General features: G+C 37.4%; 1 non-coding gene across 1 annotated transcript; it reads left to right on the plus strand.

The window, feature by feature from the left end:
- Positions 1-8,806: 8,806 nt before the first annotated feature.
- LOC136154851 (U6 spliceosomal RNA) lies at positions 8,807-8,913 on the plus strand. Its single transcript, XR_010660559.1, has one exon. It is a non-coding gene; the product is annotated as a U6 spliceosomal RNA (small nuclear RNA).
- Positions 8,914-19,304: the final 10,391 nt, after the last annotated feature.

Here is a 19,304-nt window from a genome sequence, read left to right on the forward strand (position 1 = left end):
AACATCCCGCCCTCACCTTGATATCATATTTGATTTCCTCTGCAGCTGGGTCAACCTACTGTATTGTATTTTATTTATTTGTTTGTTTGTTTGTTTATTGGGGGAACTGCTTTGGTTTTGTTTATGGGTATATATGTATGTGTGCATATTTCATTATTTTTGTATTATTTACCTGATTTTTTATTTGCCATTTGTCTTTGGTACATCTTTTGTTTCTTATTTTTGAGTGTTTCTTTTAACCCCACTTAACACCATAACAAACCACCTGTGGAAACTTCAGTTGCTGGCCAGAGATCAGGCCCTGAGCCTTTGGAGTGGTAATGTTGACTCCAAGGTCCCAGACTGCTAGAGAACCCCTAACTCTAGGGAGTATCAGTTATCAAAAATTCCCACAAAGGCATCCACATCTATTAAAACTCAACTACCAGCAGCACCCAGTTCATGATGCCTCATCCAAATGAGAGAGTCAATTCCTAGGTAGATTGATAAGAAGTCCAGGGGTCCCCAAGGAGAGAGGGGTGTGGAATTCTCAAGGAGGAAGAAAGGACAAACTTTTTTCCCCCTCTACTTTCCTTAGGATTATATAACAATAATGTGTCCTGCTTGAGGACAGTGTATGGAAAAAAAAAAAAAAAAAACTTCTGGCTAATCCTGTTATCTTAAAATATAAATTATGGGAGTAGGTTGGTGAGGTCTTCACAACCTCCAGACATTTTTTTTGATTCATTGTAATAACTAATTGGAGAGTATATAACTCCATTGATAACACTAGCAAGGGGGTACTCTTTCTGCCCCCTTCTGATGTCTATGTCAAGAACTTTCTCTATCCCTTTTCTACTTTAATAAAATTCTATTGTGCAAAAGCTCTGAGCAATCAAGTCTCGTCTCTGGCCCCGGATTGAATTCTTCTCCTCTGGAGGCCAAGAATCCCAGCGTTTTTTAGTGGTTCCAGTAACAACCTTTCACAAAGAACAAAGACAAAAATACAAATCAAATCATCATCAGACATGACTGCTACCTCACAGCCCTGCCCATCAGAGGGACAAAAAACTGACCTCTTCCCACCAGAAAGCAAGCACAAGTCACACCCAACATGAAGCTTACACAAACAACTGGAGCAACCATACCTATTGAAAGAAGAAATCCAAAGGAAAAAGATATTTGACTTCAAAGCTTAGGAAAAGGAGGTCTGTTTAAAAAAAAAAAAGTGAAAAGGCAGATAAATATTGCAAAAATTAAGGAGCAACCTAGAAAAAAACACAAGTCCAAATAAAAAAAAGAGAAAGTAGGCAAACTATCTGGAAAAGAATTCAGAGTAATGATAGTAAGTTCAGTTCAGTTCAGTCACTCAGTCATGTCCAACTCTTTGCGACCCCATGAACCACAGCACACCAGGCCTCCCTGTCCAACAAAAACTCCAAGAGTTTACTCAAACTCATGCCCATTGAGTCGGTGATGCCATCCAGCCATCGCATCCTCTGTCTTCCCCTTCACCTCCTTCCCTCAATCCCTCCAAGCATCAGGGTCTTTTCCAATGAGTCAACACTTCGCATGAAGTGGCCAAAGTATTGGAATCCAGCTTCAGCATCAGTCCTTCCAATGAACACCCAGGACTAATCTCCTTTAGGATGGACTGGTTGGATCTTCTTGCAGTCCAAGGGACTCTCAAGAGTCTTCTCCAACACCACAATTCAAAAGCATCAGTTTTTCGGTGCTCAGCTTTCTTCACAGTCCAACTCTCACATCCACACATGATCACTGGAAAAACCATACCCTTGAACAGACAGACCTTTGTTGGCAAAGTAATGTCTCTGCTTTTCAATATGCTATCTAGGTTGGTCATAACTTTCCTTCCAAGGAGTAAGCTTCTTTTAATTTCATGATTGCAGTCACCATCTGCAGTAATTTTAAAGCCCCCCAAAATAAAATATGACACTATTTCCACTGTTTTCCCATCTATTTCCCATGAAGTGATGGGACCAGTTGTCATGATATTAGTTTTCTGAATGTTGAGCTTTAAGCCAACATTTTCACTCTCATTTTTCACTTTCATCAAGAGACTTTTTAGTTCCTGTTCACTTTCTGCCATAAGGGTGGTGTCATCTGCATATCTGAGGTTATTGATATTTCTCCCAGCAATCTTAATTCCAGCTTGTGCTTCTTCCAGCCCAGAATTACTCATGATGTACTTTGCATATAAGTTAAATAAGCAGGGTGACAATATACAGCCTTGACATACTCCTTTTCCTATTTGGAACCAGTCTGTTGTTCCTTGTCCAGTTCTAACTGTTGCTTCCTGACCTGCATACAGGTTTCTCAAGAGGCAGGTCAGGTGGTCTGGTATTCCCATCTCCTTCAGAATTTTCCACAGATTATTGTGATCCACACAGTCAAAGGTTTTGGTGTAGTCAATAAAGAAGAAATAGATGTTTTTCTGGAACTCTGTTGCTTTTTTGATGATCCAGCAGATATTGGCAATTTGGTCTCTGGTTCCTCTGCCTTTTCTAAAACCAGCTTGAACATCTGGAAGTTCTCGGTTCATGTATTGCTGAAGCTTGGCTTGGAGAATTTTGAGCATTACTTTACTAGTGTGTGAGATGAGTGCAATTGTGCGGTAGTTTGAACATTCTTTGGGATTGCCTTTCTTAGGAATTGGAATGAAAACGGACCTTTTCCAGTCCTGTGGCCACTGATGAGTTTTCCAAATTTGCTGACATATTGAGTGCAAAGATGATCCAAAACCTTGAACATACAATGGAGAAAATGCAAGAGTCAATTGACACACTTAGCAAACATCTAGAAGAAATAAAGACTAAACAGAGACAAACAATGCAATTTGTGAAATTAAAAATACTCTATAAGGAATCAATAGCAGAATATCTGAGGCAGAAGAACAGATAAGTTAGCTGAAAGACAGAATGGTAGAAATAATTGCTGAAGAGCAGAATATGGGAAAAAGAATGAAAAGAACTGAGGATAATCTCAGAGACCTCTAGGACAATATTAAATGCACTAATATTTATATTATAGGGGTATTGGAAGAACAAGAGAAAACGAAAGAGTATGAAAACATTTTTGAAGAAATTATAGTCGAAATTTTTTCTCAACCTGGGAAAGGAATAGTCAATTAAGTCCAAGAAGCACAGAGAGTCCAATACATGGTAAACCCAAGGAGAAACATGCCAAGACACAGACTAATCAAATTTTAAAAAATTAAACACAAAGAAAGAATATTAAAAGCAGCAAGGGAAAAACCACAAGTAACATACAAGGGAAATCCCTTATGCTTAACAGCTGATCTTTCAGCAGAAACTCTGCAGGCCAGAAGGGAAAGGCAGGATATATTTAAGTACTGAAAGGGAAACATTTACAACCAAGATTACTCTACCCAGCAAGGACCTCTTTGAAAATTGATGGTGAAATCACGAGATTTACAGACAAGCAGAAGTTCAAAGAACTTAGTAACGCCAAACCAGCTTTACAATAAATGTTAAAGGAGTTAGATAGACAGGAAACATTAGAGAAGAGGAATACCTACAGAAACAAATCCCAAGCAACTAAAAAAAAATGGAAATAAGAACACTGTTGTTGTTCAGTCACACAGTCAAGTCCAACTCTTTGAGACCCCATGGACTGAATCATACCAGGCTTCCCTTCACTACCTCCCAGAAGTTGCTCAAATTCCTGTCCACTGATTCAGTGATGCCATTCAACCATCTCATCCTCTGTCATCCCCTTCTCCTCCTGCCTTCAATCTTTCCCAGCATCAGGGCTTTTTCAACAAGTCAGCTCTTTGAATCAGAGAACCAATTGGAGGTTCAGTTTCAGTATCAATCCTTCCAGGGAATATTCAGGGTTTATTTCCTTTAGGATTGACTTGCTTGATCTTGAAGTAAAGGCCATATATGACAAACCCACAGCAAATATTATTCTCAATGGTAAAAAATTGAAAGCATTTTCTGTAAGATCAGGAACAAGACAAGGGTGCCACTCTCACCACTATTATTCAACATAGTTTTGGAAGTCCCAGCTTTGGCAATCAGAGAAGGAAAAGAAATAAAAGGAATTCAAAATGGAAAAGAAGAAATAAAACTCTCACTGTTTGCAGATGACATGGTACTATACATATAAAACTCTAAAAATACTATCAGTAAATTACTAGAGCTAATCATGAATTTAGCAAAGTTGCAGGATACAAAATCAATACAGAGAATTTACTTGCATTCCTTTGTCAGTTTTCAATTCAGTCACTCATTCATGTTCGAATCTTTGTGAGCCCATGGAGTACAGCATGCCAGGCTTTCTTGTCTATTGCCAACTCCCAGAGCTTGCTAAAACTCATGTCCATAAAGTCAGTGATGCCCTCCAACCGTCTCATCTTCTGTTGTTCCCTTTTTCTCCTGCCTTCAACCTTTCCCAGCATTAGGATCTTTTCCAATGAGTCAGTTCTTCTCATTAGGTGGCTAAGGTATTGGAGTTTCAGAAACAGAAGAGATTAAGAATAGATAACATGAATACACAGAAGAAGTCTTTAAAAAAGGTCTTAATGACCCAGATAATCACAAGGGTGAGGTCACTACCCTAGAGCAAGGCATCCTAGAGAGTGAAGTTAAGTGGGCCTTAACTAAGCATTACTACTGAACAAAGCTAGTGGAAGTGATGGAATTCCAGCTGAGCTATCTAAAACTCTAAAAGCTTTTACTATTAAAGTGCTGCACTCAATATGCCAGCAAATTTGGAAAACTCAGAAATGGCCACAGGACCAGAAAGAGATCAGTTTTCATTCCAATCCCAAAGAAGAGCAATGCCAAAGAATGTTCAAACAACCATATATAGGCACTCATTTCACATGCTAGCAAGATTATGCCCAAAATCCTACAAGGTAGACTTCAGCAGTACGTGAACTGATAATTTTCACATGTACAACTTGGGAATCAAAGGCAGAGGAACCAGGGTTCAAATTGGCAACATTCATTAGATCATGGAGAAAATAAGGGGCATCCAGAAAAACATATACATCTGCTTCATTGACTACCCTAAAGCCTTTGACTGTGGATCACAGCAAACTGTGAAAAATTCTTAAAGAGATGGGAATACTAGTACACCCTACCTATCTCCTGAGAAAAGTTTATGCAGTTCACAAGCAACAGTTAGAACCAGACATGGAACAGCAGACTGGCTCAAAATTGGGATAGGAGTAAGTTGAGTCTATATGCAGTCACCCTGCTTATTTAACTTATATGCAGTATACATCATGTGAAATGCCAGTCTGAATGAAGCACAAGCTGAAATCAAGATCACCAGTAAAAACACCAGCAAACTCAAATTTGCAGATGGTATAACTCAAATGACAGTAAGTGAAAAGGAACTAAAGAGCCTCTTGAGGAAAGTGAAAGAGGAGAGTTAAATAGCTGGCCTGAAACTCACATGAATAAAACTTAGATTGTAACATTCTGCCCCATCAATTCATGGCAAATAGAAGGAGAAAAAGTAGAAGCAGTCACAGGCTTTATTTTCTTGGACTCCAAAATCACTGCAGATGGTGACTACAGTCAGAAAAGTAAGACACTTGCTCTTTGGAAGGAAAGCTATGACTAGCCTAGATGGCATATTAAAAAGACATCGACATAATGCCAAGATGGCAAAGTAGAAGAATGTGCCTTCATCTCCTCCTGCAAGAGCACCAAAATCAAAACCAACTGTTGAACAACCATTGACACGACAATGCTGGAGCCCACCAAGAAAAGATTCCCAACATTCAAAGACAAAGAATAAGCTGCATTGAGACAGTAGAAGGGGTGCAATCATTATAAAATCAAATCCCATTCTCACTGGTGGGAGACCCACAAACTGGAGAACAATCATTCCAAAGAAGTTTTCCCATTGTTGTCATGATTCTGAGTCCCACGTCAGGCTTCACAACCTTGGGATCTAACAAAGAGAACAGGAATGCTCAGAGAATCTGACCTTGAAGGCCAGCAGGATTTGATTATGGGACTTCTACAGGACTGGGGGAAACAGAGACTCCAGTCTTGGAGAGCACAAATGAAATCTTGCTTGTACCAAGACCCAGAGGAAAGAGCAATGAACCCATAGGAAACTAAACCACAACTACCCGTTAGTGTTGGAGGGTCTCATGTGGATGCATGGGTCAGCAGGGGCTCACCACAGGATTGGGGGCACTGGCAGCAGCAGTCCAGGAAGATCCCCCTTGGCATAAGCCCTTTTGGAGGTTGCCATTAACCCTGCCATAGAACTCCAGGGCTGGGTTGCCTGAGGCCAAGCAACTAACAGGGAGGCAGCACTCATCAGCAGACAATTGGATTAAAGCTTTACAGAGCAGGGCCTCCCCACAGAGAAGCACCCATTTTCCCCCACCAATGTCCTTCTCATCAGGAAGCTGACGGAATCCTCTTATCCTCATCCACCAGAAGGCAGACAGAAGCAGCAAGAACTGCATCCCACAGTGGGAACAAAAACCACATTATAGAAAGTCAGTCAGGATGAAAAAACAGAGTTATATTGCAGAGGAAGGGACAAGACTAAACTCCAGGAAAAAAAAAGAAAAAAAAAACTAAACTAAATGAAGTGGATATAGGCAACATTCCAGAAATGGAATTCAGAATAATGATAATGAAGATGATCCAGGATCTCAGAAACAGAATGGAGAAGATGCAAGAAATATTTACCAAAAAACTAAAGAACAAGCAGAGATGAATAATACTCTAGGAGGTATCAATAGCAGAATAACTGAGGAAGAAGAATAGATAAGTGACCTAGAGGAAAGAATGATGGAAATCAATGCCACAGAGCAGCATATGAAAAAAGTATGAAAAAAATGGAGACATCTTAAGAGGCTTCTGGAACAACATTAAATGCACTAACATTTGCATTATAGGGGCCCCCAAAGAAGAGAGAGAGAAAGGACCCAAGAAAATATTTCAAGAGATAATAACTGAAAACTTCCCTAATATGGGAAGTGAAATACTCAACAAAATACAGAAAGCACAGACAGTCCAAGGCAGGATAAGCCTAAGGAAGAATACATTGAGACCCATAGTAATCAAACTGGCAAAAATTAAAGACACAGATAAAATATCAAAAGCAACAAGGGAAAAATGACAAATAACATACAATGAATCTATCAGGTTATCAGCTGATTTCTCAACAGAAACTATACAATCAAGGAAGTGCATATTTAAAGTGATGAAAGGGAAGAACCTACAATCAAGAATATTCTATGCAGCAAGACTCTCCTTCAGATTTGATGGAGAAATGAAAAGCTTTCCCAACAAGCAAAAGTTAAGTGAACTCAGCACCACTGAACCAGCTTTAGAACAAATGCTAAAGGAACTTCTTTAGGCGGGAAACAAGAGAAGGAAAAAACCTACACAAAATAAATCTAAAACAATTAATAAAGTAGTAATAGGATCATGTGCATGTATGCTGTTGCTTCAGTCATGTCTGACCCTTTGCAACCCCATGGGTGGTAGCCTGTCAGGCTCCTCTGTCAAGACAAGAATGCTGGAATGGGTTGCCATGCCATCCTCCAGGTGATTGTACATATCAATAATCTTAAATGTAAATGGATTAAATGCACAAACCAAAAAACATAGCCTGGCTGGGCAGATGAAAACATGTTCATGTATGCACTTCCACTTACTGTGTCACTCTGCTTAACCCTTCAAATTGTATGCAATTATTTTATATTGTTAGGTTAATCATGTTCCCATCATGGCTTGCAATTGTAATTATCTTTTATTATCTGGCCATTGATGGTAAAAACTGATAAACATCTCTTACTATTGTGATTATGTAACTATTATTCACTTAATATCATTGTCTCATGATTGGTCAACAGAAAAATAATAGCATTATATACCAATAAAACTACTGTTTAACAGAAAAACCTGTAATCACTTTAAAATCAAGATGCATATCAGAATTATTTTGGAATTTTTTGACCAGGTATTTTTCTTCCTTCAAACCACCAGACATATGTCTAATGAGCAGTCATGTTAAAAACAAATGGGCTATATAATGACCTTTTACTTTTATCTAGTTTGCTTCACATTTTCTATTTCATATTCAGTGCTTTGATTTCATTAGTTTATGTTTTCCAATTTATCTTTCTTTTGGGGGGGGATATTCTTTCTCAAGTTTTTATCAAGCACAATAGAAAAGTTTACATACACACACACACACATACATACATACATATATATACACATATACATATATATATATATATATATATATATACATGTATACACAAACACACACACACACACACACACACACACACACACACATATAAAGGAACCAGAGATCAAATTGCCAACATCCTTTGGATCATCAAAAAAGCAAGACATCCAGAAAAACATTTACTTCTGCTTTATTGACTATGCCAAAGACTTTGACTGTGTGGATCACAACAAACTTCTTTGTTGGAAAATTCTTAAAGATATGGGAATACCAGAACACCTGACCTGCCTCTTGAGAAATCTGTATGTAGATCAAGAAGCAACAGTTAAAACTGGGCATGTAACAACAGACAGCTTCCACATAGGGAAAGGAGAACGTCAAAGCTGTATATTGTCACCCTGCTTATTTAACTTATATGCAGAGTACATCACAAGAAATGCCAGGCTGGATGAAGCACAAGCTGGAATCAAGATTGCCAGGAGAAATAATAATAACTTCAGATACAAAGATGACACCACCCTTACGGCACAAAGTTAAGAACTAAAGAGCCCGCTGATTAAATTGAAGGAGAGTTAAAAGTTGGTTTAAAACTCAAAATACAGTGCTCGCTTCGGCAGCACATATATTAAAATTGGAATGATACAGAGAAGATTGGCATGGCCCCTGCGCAAGGATGACACGCAAATTCGTGAAGCATTCCATAATTTTATAAAAATAAATGAAAAAAAAAAAAAAAACCTCAACAAACAGAAAACTAAGATAATGGCATCTGGCCCCATTACTTCATGACAAATAGATGGGGAAACAATGGAAACAGTGACAGACTTTATTTTGGGAGGCTCCAAAATCACTGCAGATGGTGACTGTAGCCATGAAATTTGATGCTTGCTCCTTGAAAGAAAAGCTATGACCAAACTAGACAGTATATTAAAAAGCAGAGACATTGCTATGTCAGTGAAGGTCCGTCTAGTCAAAGCTATTGTTTTTCCAGTAGTCATGTATGGGTGTGAGAGTGGGACTATAAAAAAAGCGGAGCACCAAAGAATTGATGCTTTTTTCAAAATATATTTATTAAGCCACTTATAATGCTTATTATTTAGATGTCTATTAAACTGTCATATTAAACCATCAAATCATTTAAGTGTTTATTAAAATATTACCATGATTTCTGTCTTGACAATCTTAGCCATGTTTTCCTAATTTTTTTAAAAAATTATTTATTTATTTTACTTTACAATATTCTATTGGTTTTGCCATATATTGACTTTAATCCACCATGGGCGTACATATGTTCCCCATCCTGAACCCCCCTCCAAACTTCCTTCCCATCTCATCCCTCTGGGTCATCCCAGTGAAACAGCCCCAAGCACCCTGTATCATGCCTTGAACCTGGACTGGCGATTCATTTCACATATGATAATTTACATGTTTCAATGCCATTCTACCATATCACCCTGCCCTCACCCTCTCCCACAGAGTCCAAAAGACTTTTCAATACATCTGGGTCTCTTTTGCTATCTCGCATATAGGGTCATTGTTACCATCTTTCTAAATTCCATATATATGCATTAGTATACTGTACTGGCATTTTACTTTATAGCTTACTTCACTCTGTATAATAGGCTCCAGTTTCATCCACCTCATTAGAACTGATTCAAATGTATTATTTTAATGGCTGAGTAATAGTCCATTGTGTATATGTACCGCAATTCTCTTATCCATTTGTCTGCTGATGGACATCTAGGTTGCTTCCATGCCCTGGCTATTATAGACAGTCCTGTGATGAATACTGGGGCACACGTGTCTCTTTCAGTTCTGGTTTCCTCAGTGTGCATGCCCAGCAATGGAATTTCTGGATCATATGGTAGTTCTATTTCCAGTTTTTTAAGGAATCTCCACACTGTTCTCCATGGTGACTGTACTAGTTTGCATTCCCACCAACAGTGTAAGAGGGTTTCTTTTCTCCACACCCTCTCTAGCATTTATTGCTTGTAGACTTTTGGATAGTAGCCATTCTGACTGGCTTGAAATGGTACCACATTGTGGTTTTGATTTTGCATTTCTGATAATGAGTGATTCTGATCATCTTTTCATGTGTTTGTTAGCCATTTGTATGTCTTTTGGAGAAATGTCTGTTTAGTTCTTTGGTCCATTTTGATTGGGTCATTTATTTTTCTGGAATTGAGATACAGGAGTTGCTTGTATGTTTTTGAGATTAATCATTTTGTCAGTTGCTTCGTTTGCTATAATTTTCTCCAATTCTGAAGCCTGTCTTTTCACCTTGCTTATAGTTTCCTTTGTTGTGCAGAAGGTTTTAATTTTAATTACATCCCATTTCTTTATTTTTGCTTTTATTTCCAATATTCTGGGAGGTGGGTCATAGAAAATCCTGCTGTGGTTTATGTCAGAGAGTGTTTTGCCTATGTTTTCCTCTAGGAGTTTAATAGTTTCTGGTCTTACGTTTAGATCTTTAATCTATTTAAGGTTTATAGCAATACAGGCTTTCCTCAAGAAACAAGAAAAAAGTCAAATAACCTAACTCTACACCAAAAGCAACTTGAAAAGGAAGAAATTATTAACCCCAGGGTTAGTAGAAGGAAAGAAATCTTAAAAAATTAGGGCAGAAATAAATGCAAAAACAACAACAGAGATGATAGCAAAAATCAACAAAACCAAAAGCTGGTTCCTTGAGAAGAGAAATAAAATTGATAAACCATTAGCCAGACTCATCAAGAAACAATGGGAGAAAAATCAAATCAACAAAAATTAGAAATGAAAATGGAGAAATCACAACAGACAACACAGAAATACTAAGGATCATAGGAGACTATTATCAGCAACAATATGCAAATAAAATGGACAACTTGGAAGAAATGGACAAATTCATAGAAAAGTATAACTTTCCAACAGTGAACCAGGAAGAAATAGAAAATCTTTACAGACCCATCACAAGCACAGAAATTACGCTACCAACCAACGGTATTTTTCACAGAACAAGAACAAATAATTTCACAATTTGTATGGAAATACAAAAAACCTCGAATAGCCAAAGTAATCTTGAGAAAGAAGAATGGAACTGGAGGAATCAACCTGCCTGACTTCAGACTTTACTACAAAACCACAGCCATCAAGACAGTACGGTACTAGCACAAAGACAGAAATATAGATCAATGGAACAGAATAGAAAGCCCAGAGATAAATTCACGAACCTATGGACAACTTATCTTTGACAAAGGAGGCAAGGATATACAATGGAAAAAAGACAACCTCTTTAACAAGTGGTACTGGGAAAATTGGTCAACCAGTTGTAAAAGAATAAAACTAGACCACTTTCTAACACCATACACAAAAATAAACTCAAAATGGATTAAAGAACTAAATGTAAGACCAGAAACTATAAAACTCCTAGAGGAGAACATAGGCAAAACACTCTCCGACATAAATCACAGCAGGATCCTCTATGACACACCTCCCAGAATATTGGAAATAAAAGCAAAAATAAACAAATGGGACCTAATGAAAATTAAAAGCTTTTGCACAACAAAGGAAACTATAAGCAAGGTGAAAAGACAGCCCTCAGATTGGGAGAAAATAATAGCAAACGAAGCAACAGACAATGGATTAATCTCAAAAATATACAAGCAACTCCTGAAGCTCAATTCCAGAAAAATAAATGACCCAACCAAAAAATAGGCCAAAGAACTAAACAGGCATTTCTCCAAAGAAGACATACAGATGGCTAACAAACACATGAAAATGTGCTCAACATCACTCATTATTAGAGAAATGCAAATCAAAACCACAATGAGGTAACATTTCCTGCCAGTCAGGATGGCTGCTATCCAAAAGTCTACAAGCAATAAATGCTGGAGAGGGTGTGGAGAAAAGAAACCCTCTTACACTGTTGGTGGGAATGCAAACTAGTACAGTCACTATGGAGAACAGTGTGGAGATTTCTCAAAAAACTGGAAATAGAACTGCTGTAAGACCCAGAAATCCCACTTCTGGGCATACACCTCGGGAAACCAGACCTGAAAGAGACACGTGCACCCCAATGTTCATCACAGCACTGTTTATAATAGCCAGGACATGGAAGCAACCTAGATGCCCATCAGCAGAAGAATGGATAAGGAAGCTGTGGTTCATATACACAATGGAATATTACTCAGTCATCAAAAAGAATTCATTTGAATCAGTTCTAATGAGATGGATGAAACTGGAGCCCATTATATAGAGTGAAGTAAGCCAGAAAGATAAAGACCAATACAGTATACTAAGACATATACATGGAATTTAGAAAGGTGGTAACGATAACCCTTTACGCAAAACAGAAAAAGAGACACAGATGTACAGAACAGATTTTTGGACTCTGTGGGAGAAGGTGAGGGTGAGATGATCTGAAAGAACAGCATTAAAACATGTATATTATCAAGGGTGAAACAGATCTCCAGCCCAGGTTGGATGCATGCAAGTGCTCGGGGCTGGTGCACTGGGAAGACCCAAAGGGTTGGGGTGGGGAGGGAGGTGGGAGGGGGGATCGGGATGAGGAATACATGTAAATCCATGGCTGATTCACGTCAATGTATGGCAAAAACCACTACCATATTGTAAAGTAATTAGCCTCCAACTAATAAAATTAAATGGAAAAAATAATAATAAAAAAGAAAGAAATCTACAAGCCAATATCACTGATGAACATCAATATAAAAATCTTCAACAAAATACTAGCAAATTGAATCCAACAACACAACAGTGATAAACTGTGACCAAGTGGAATTTATCCCAAGGAAGCAGGATAATTCAATAAATCAATCAATGTGATACACCACATTAACAACTTGAAGAACAAAAACCATATGATCATCTCAATAGATGCAGAAAAAGCTTTTGGGAGACTTCAACACCAATTCACAAGAGAAAGTCTCCAGAAAATGGGCATAGTGGGAACCTACCTTAATATAATAATGGTTATATTTGACAAACCAAGAGTAAATATCATTCTCAACGGTGAAAATCTGAAAACATTTCTTCTAAGATCAGCAAAAAGATAACGATGTCCAATCTTACCACTTCTATTCAACATAGTCTTGGAAGTTTTCACCATGGTAACTAGAAAAGGAAAAGAAATAAAATAATCAAGTTTGAAAGAGAAGTAATACTGTCACTGTTTTCAGATGACACAAAAATATATATGTAGAAAGCCCTAAAAAAAAGAAAGCCCTAAATGAATAAATATTAGATGTGAAAAAATAAGGTTAAGCTTTGTTCACAGGGTAGAACAATAGAACATGTAGAAAGAAGAACTGAACTCACAAACCTGAAACAGCTTCATCATTTATCTGACCAAACAACTTTCCTTTCCCCACATACTTACAATTTTCCAAGTTTACTTTCAGAGAACCCAAAAGCTTTTAGGAAAAAAGTCTATAAAGAACAGAAAGAAAAAACCTTAAAGAAGTCACTGGAAAACTACTAAAGTTGCTCAATGAATGTTGCACAATTACAGCATAAAAAATTAATAGACAGAAATCTCTTGCATTCCTATACAATAACAATGAAATAACAGCAAGAGAAATGAAGGAAATAATTCAACTTACCATCATATCAAAAATAATAAAATACCAATAGAAATAAACCTAGTGAAAGAGGCAAATGATCTGTACTTAGAAAACTGTAAGATACTTATAAAAGAAATCAAAGACAACAAAAATGGATGGAGATATATGTCATGTTCTTGGAATGGAAGGGAAGTATTATGAAAATAACTATACTACCCCAAAAAAACTACAGGTTCAATCCCTTTCAAGTGACCGACCACATTTTTCACAAAATTAGAATTTAAAAAGTTACAATTTGTATGGAAACACATAAGACCCTGAATATCCAAACCAATTTTGAGAAAGCAAAAGAGAATTGGAAGAATCAACCTTCCTGACGTCAGACTATGCTACAAAACTACAGTAATCAAGACAGTATGGTACTAGCACAAAAACAGGAACATAGATCTATGAAACAGAATATAAATCCCAGAGATAAACCCACACACCAAAGGTCACCTAATCTATGACAGAGGAGGCAGGAATATATAATGGAGAAAACGGGTTCTTCAATTAGTGGTGCTGGAAAACTTGGCAGCTATATGTAAATGAATGAAATTAGAACACTCTCTAACACTATACAGAGAATTAAACTCGAAATGGATTAAAATCCTAAATGTGAGGTCAGACACTCTAAAACTTGTAGAAGAAAACATAGACAGAGGACACTTTGACCTTAATTGTAGCAAGATCTTTTTTGACTCACCTCCTAGAGTAATGAAAATAAAAGCAAAAATTTTAAAACTTGGATCTAATTAAACATAAAAACCTTTGCACAACAAAGGAAACCATAAACAAAGAAAAAGACAACCCTCAGAATGGGAGAAAATACTTAGAAATAAAGCAAATGTCAAGGAATTAATCTACCAAATATGCAAACTGGTCATGTAGCTCAACATCAAAAAATCAAACAACCCAATCAAAAAATGGGCCGAAGCTGTAAATAGACATTTATTCAAAGAAGACATACAGGTGGCCAACAAACATGAAAAGATGCTTGACATTTCTAATTGTTAAAGAAATGCAAATAAAACTGCAATAATTACATCATACGAGTCAGAACGGCCATCATTAAAATATCCGCAAACAATAAATGCTGAAGAAAGTGAAGAGAAAAGGGAAATTTCTTACACTGTTGGTGGGAATGTAAATTGATCAGCCGCTATGGAAAATAGTGTGCAGGTTCCTTAAAATCTAAAAATACCTACCATATGCTCCAGCAATCCAACTCCTGAGCATATATCAAGAGAAAATCATAATTTGAAAAAATATATGTACCCCAATGTTCACTGCAGCTCCATTTACAATAGCGAGGGCATGGAAGCAAGCTAAATGTCCATCGACAAAAAACAGTGCATAAAGAAAATATGGTACATATATACAATGGAATATTACTCAGCTATAAAAAGGAATGAAATTGTGCCATTTGCAGAGACATGGATGGACCAAGAGACTATCATACAGAGTGAAATATGTCAGAATGAGAAAATAAATATCAAATGATATTCCTTATGATACAGATGAACTTGTTTGCAAAGCAGAAATAGAGACACAGACATAGAGAACAGGCATGGATACTGGGGATAAGAGGGGTGATACGAATTGGGAGAATGAGATTGACATATATACACTACTGTGTATATAATAGAAAACCAATGAAAACCTCCTGTATAGCACAGGGAACTCTATTCAATGCTATGTGAAACCTTAGTGGGAAGGAAATCCAAAAAAGAGGGGATATGTATGTACATACAGCTGATTTACTTTGCTATACAGCAGAAACTAACAAAACATTGTAAAACAATTATACTTCAATAAAAATTAATTATGAATAAAATAAAATACACAGAACAGCATTAAAATATATGGCAGGTTCAAACTATAATGACCATCATAGGCTCAGTGCTCTCTAAAAATTAAAAGCAATTAATCAGATCCTATTTGGCAGACAGTTATCAAGGACACTACTAGAAGTTACTGAGAAATACAGTACTTGACTAGGTATTCAAGCATTCAAAATGAATACAATTTTGAGAAATGGATGTGAATAGGAGAGACATGTATAGTGTAGCTGGACATTGATCAACTCAAGTGATGTTAACAGTTAAAGATTAAATTGAAATGAGGGATCTAAATGTAATGCCATTTAAAATAATATATTATTATGTTTTCAAAAAATAGTCATTTCCATCAGACATTTCTATGATTTTTTTACAATAGTTCTTTTTTAAGACACATGATTTTCTAACTTTATCATGCCACTGCAAAAGTTAAGAACAACTTTTGTTCACGTTGCATATATAGAATTATAAATAGCTAGTAAAGCTTTCCAAATTTTAATGTACACTTCACATTGATAAATTGTGGTACACTATTCTACCATTTCTCACTTAAAATATCAGGGTCTCATACAATGAAGAACAACAGTCAAATAGCTAATGGCAGCTATCTGCTCTACTTGTCATCCTCAGAAATTCTCACTTTCCACCTGTCAAAGCTTTTGTTTGTTGTTATAGAGATTGAGTGGTGTCTCATGCAATTGAGACATATTGTTCATTTCAGTTCCCTGAGTTGTAAGACTTGGTGGCCAGAGGCCACCATTATTTCCCTATCCCATCTGTCATCCAGCTAGCAAGAATAAGATGAGACTTGAGATGCCAGAGGCATCTTTTGTTTGCTCATGGAAAACAGTCCCTATTATTTTTGTTCCCGGGCTGATCTGTTGAATTGCTGAGGTGAGGCTTCATATGATAGAGTCCCCATTCAACTTAGACCATCCAGCTTATTGGTTGACTTAGGGCAAGTGTGGATCTGGGGGTACAAAGTGTGCTCCACATGCCATTGCAGTACTTGCCAGAACTCAGTGGTATTATTTTTAATGTGTAACGAGCACATAATATATCACCACATGGTGTTCAATCAGTCATCATTGAATATATTAATTAATGAGAATAAAGGAAAAGACATATAGTATGATTTGCATTGAACCCAGTCTCTGATGTGAACTGAATAAGACATACAACTATTGACTGAGCAATGTTCAGAGACTATTGCACATAGGAATGCAACAATAATGCATACTTCATCTGGGTTTACATGTTTGTATCATAGGTCTTCCTTGTTCTGTATTGAACAGTACAGATTGAAACACAACATTACAAAGGCAACAGAGTTCTCCAACTGCTGTATGTGTTGTGGATAGGTTACAGGTGTGCTGAGATTTGTGCTGTCTTATCCCTCAGAGTGGTTGGCCAGCATCTGAAGTGGCCAGAGTTCCAGGGATGAAGTTGACTAAAGTCCCAGTGCAAGTTACCCCTGGTTCAAGGACCCCTTTCTGCTTATTTCAGTATACTATATAAACATTTTCAATGTTCACAAGTGCCATGATATGAAGTGGTTTGTAAATGCCAGACACACCATAATCTTGAGTACCTCCTGTAAATATTTTAATGTATAATATTCATACGAGACTTGTTTTGTTGCTCCCTAGAGTTTACATATACTTTTAAAATATTTTAGGGACATTTCCTAGAAAATGCATCTTTGCTGTTTTATCTATATTTTTTATTCAATCAAATGTGCCACACTGTCTTACAATCTTAGTGAATCCATGAAAGTTTAGTAGTTACTCTCCTATTAGGAAACACTTTATCTGTCTAAAATGGAATAAAGCTGTACTACAACAGGCCAAGGATCTGTAATTCAGTATAAGCTCACCCTATTTTTTACAGAAAAAAGCATAACAACCCAGCATATTTTCTTGTGGTTACAATGTTTGCTTCTACATTGAAACCTGTGAAATTTGCCACCTGTGATAACCCGCTATTGATTCACTCATTTGGCAAATATTTCTTAAGCATCTTTTGTGAAATGATAAATTCAGAAGGAGAAAAAGAGAAGGGTAAGGCATAGTTCTTATTTCCAAGGAGTTCATAGTCTGTTAGGAGAGGCAAGACATGAACACATTAAAAACAGTTTAAAATAATGATACAAAAGCGTAAGCTATTTCCCATGGTGACATAAAATGAAATATCAAAGGACTCATAATGATTATAGGTAATATAGGGGTTCAAAGGAGCACAAGGGTGTTATGTGACTTCCTGGAGATGATGGGAGCTAAACTAGGCTTTGAAGAAAGGAGGAAGAAAAACAATAATAGCAAGTACTCACATAGCAACTACTCTGTGCCAGGCACCTTTTTCAGTCACATACTGCTTCATTTAATATTCACTAATACAGAGAGTTACAGGGCTTCCATGATGACTCAGTGGTAAGGAATCTGCGTGCAATGAAGGAGACACAGGTTTGATCCCTGGGTCAGGAAGATGCCCTGAAGAAGGAAATGGCAACCTACTCTGGTATTCTTACCTGGAGAATTCCATGGACAGAGGAACCTGGTGAGCTATAGTTCAAAGGGTTGCAGAGTCGGACATGACTAAGCACGAGTCACCACTGAATACAGAAAGTAAAGGAACAGAGGGCTTTGGTGATTTGCTTAAGGTAATATAGCTAGTCGGTGTCAGAATAAACCATGGGCAGTCTATGTTTTTACCACTATACTGTATCATCCCTTGTAGATATTCTAGAACTTGAGAAGTAATTGAACAAAGACACAGTAGGGGGTACTAAGATCAATTAGTAAAGAAGGGGTTGAGACTGATAAGAAAGGTGATATGTTTCTTGTGACTCTGCCCCTGCTTCTTTTGAGGTTAGGGCTCTTCAATCCATCTAACTGTGATTAATGCTATGGCCCAGTATTGCCAATCCTTCACAAGAATCCAAAAGACCAAAGCTTATCAATCCTATTTGTCAGTTACTTGTTTTTACTAACTCTGTAATTTCTTAGGTTTAAAAATAAGTTGTTTAGACATGTAGTGTTTGACTTTTCCTATCAGTAACTTTGGCTTTACAAATTAAATGCTTAAGACTTCTGGTTCAAGATAGAGTAGAATGGCCTGGGCTCATCTCCTCCTGTGAGCACCCAAATAGCTACTAGTTGTTGAACAACCATTGACAGGAGAATGCTGAAACCCACAAGAAAAAGATATCCCACATCCAAAGACAGAAGCTGAGATGATAGGAGGGGGCAATCACGATAAAATCAAACCACATACCCACAGGGAAGGTGACCCACAAACTGGAAAACAATAATAACAAAGAAGTTCTCCCACTGTTGTGAAGGTTCCGAACCCCATGTCAGGCTTCTCAGCCTGGGGATCCAACAAAAGGGACTGGGAATCCCCAGGAATCTGGCCATGAAGGCCAGTAGGATTTGATTATAGGACTTCTGCAGGACTGGGGGAAACAGAGATCCCAGTCTTGGAGGACACAAACAAAATCTTGCATGCACCAAGACTCAGAGGAAACAGAAGTGACCCAACAGAAGATGGAACCAGAACTACTTGCTAATGTTGGAGGGTCTCCTGAGAAGGTGTGGCTCAGCAGGGGCTCATGACAGGGATGGGGGCACGGTCAGCAGCAGTCTAGGAAATTCCCCCTTGG

Source organism: Muntiacus reevesi, chromosome X (genome assembly GCF_963930625.1).
Source record: "Muntiacus reevesi chromosome X, mMunRee1.1, whole genome shotgun sequence".
In the NCBI taxonomy this organism is placed as follows: domain Eukaryota; kingdom Metazoa; phylum Chordata; class Mammalia; order Artiodactyla; family Cervidae; genus Muntiacus; species Muntiacus reevesi.